A 2,291-nucleotide genomic window follows, 5' to 3' on the forward strand; every position below is an offset into this window, starting at 1 on the left:
ATTGACACCAAAAATTCCAAAATTGGGATGCTCGTAAGTAGGATGATGTTGGGTGAATTAACTTGTTATTGAACGAGCTTCCCTTGTGAATATGTATGCCACATGTTTCGACTTAAAACAACATGTGATCCTCAGTGCTTCTAAAACCAGCCTATCATGTACCAATCGATAATTATCCTATTAAAATTTGATGTCATCACCTCATTGGCCTCTCAAAATTGTGTACATATCATTATAATTCAGAATAACAAACAATAATTATAATTTAAAAAAGTAATGATGTTTAGACAGAAAATCAATATAGATCTTCATCGTGACAATTTATTGATAAAATGTCAATAAGCATTCATTTCCAATAAAAAATAAAAGAAAACAAGAGTACAAGATATCATGCACAAAGCACATCATTACATTGCATACTTGAGTTTCATGAGCAAGAAGAAACTACATCTACAAACAGCTGAATATTCTTGTCCGACGAGCCACCGTCTGCCACCGCCTCATATGCCGCCCTTTTCAACCCTGCCGCGTTCTTTCTGAACTCCTCCGATCTAGGCCCAGTCATAATCTCTTCCACGCATTTTGCCATTTCTTCCCCATCAAAATTACCCGATTCTAGATTCTTATTTAGTTTCACCCCGATGGCCCAAACATCGGTAACAAGCTTAGCATTCGTCGGCTGGTCAGTCCACTGTGGACAAGCAATCACTGGTACACCGGCGGTAACACTTTCAATCAGTGAGTTCCACCCACAATGACTTAAGAAACACCCAACTGATGGATGTGATAAGACAGCAGTTTGTGGACTCCATCTCACGATCAAACCCTGTTCCTTTATCTCCTCCAAGATCCCAACCTGTTGGGTTTCTTGATTTTCCGGCAGCTTTACAACCCACAGAAACGGTCGTTTCGAAATTTTCAAACCAGTTACTATGCTTTCTATTTGTTTGTCAGATGAAAACAGGAGGCTTCCGAATGAGATATAAACAACCGACGCCGGTGGTTGTTTGTCTAGCCATTCTAAACAATCATTCTCGTTGCCTGATTTAAACTTATTTGTACCCTTTAGATGGCCGTCGATGTTGTCTTCCTTGCCAAAAAGGGTTGCCGGAACAATTGGTCCCACAGGCAAAAATGAATGACCCGCGTTATTCACAGACCTTATCACATCTTTCTCCAGTTCCAAGAACGTATTTCCGAACACCCATTTGACCTTATGCAGGTTATGAAAGACTTCCTGCAATATACCATCGAAGCTACGAAACGAATTCGACGGAAGAACAAAGGACGGTAGCTCCTCCGTACACAGTGGTGGAAGCCCAGGCAAATTCACGATCATATCAAGGTTATTTTCAGTTGGGAACTCGTTGAGACGATTGTAAAAACAGTTATATATCTGATAGACTGTGCATGGTTGGATCCAAACCATGGCGCAGGGTAGCGCAAACTCCGCCGCGACGTCAGCCCCCCATGGCATGAAAGGGGTGTTGATGATGCACGCGAAATTTCGGCTGTGGGTTCGAATCAGAGCGGAAAGGTTTCCTGGTCCAAACTTACCCAGCGTGTTCATAGCGAAATCAATATCACCGGATTGTCGATCGTGTTCTGGAGGTATGCCGTCGGAAAAATACTCGAGGTGGACGCCGCCGACGGTGGAGGAGTGGTCTTTTAGGGCAGGGTCATGGGTGGCGAGAGTGACATGGAGGCCTTTGGACGCAAGAAGGTTGCCCAGCCTTAGCATGGGATTTATGTGACCTTGAGCTGCAACTGTAATAAGCAGGACACTTGTTTGTTGATTTTCTTCAGCAGAAATCGAACTCATTGTGTTTGTGTGTGTGTGTGTGTTGTGGTGTGAGTAGACGAAGATGGGAAAGAGAAGAAGAAATCTCCTACTTACGGGATTTTGTTTCAATAATCACATGGCTGAGTTATTTGCAAATATAGATGTGTTTGGATAAATTTATGTAGATATATGGTTGTTGTTTGGTGTCCTTTCACTTTTAATGTGAGATTATTTATATTTTTATGGAGTATCACTTATAGTTGAATTTTCAAAAACGTGTTTGTTTGTAAAAACGTGTTAATTAAGACCTTAAGAATCTTAAATTCTTAAAGGATGGTTTGGTAGATGAATTAGGTGGAATAGAACTTGACTAGACTGAATAAAATTGGGCCGGACTGAACAATAATTTATATAGCGTTTGGTAATAATAAAACATAACAGAATAAGTTGTTTGAAACTGTTTGATAATAATAGAACTCAACATAAAAATGTGTAAAAATGAACATAA

At 40.4% G+C, this 2,291-nt stretch overlaps 1 pseudogene; it reads right to left on the reverse strand.

Moving 5' to 3' along the window:
• Positions 1–320: 320 nt before the first annotated feature.
• LOC145115428 (UDP-glycosyltransferase 84B1 pseudogene) lies at positions 321–1,988 on the reverse strand (annotated as a pseudogene).
• Between the last annotated feature and the right edge of the window lie 303 nt (positions 1,989–2,291).

The sequence above is a fragment of the Lactuca virosa genome, chromosome 5 (assembly GCF_052849685.1).
Source record: "Lactuca virosa cultivar CGN04683 chromosome 5, Lactuca_virosa_CGN04683_v6, whole genome shotgun sequence".
Lineage (NCBI taxonomy): Eukaryota > Viridiplantae > Streptophyta > Magnoliopsida > Asterales > Asteraceae > Lactuca > Lactuca virosa.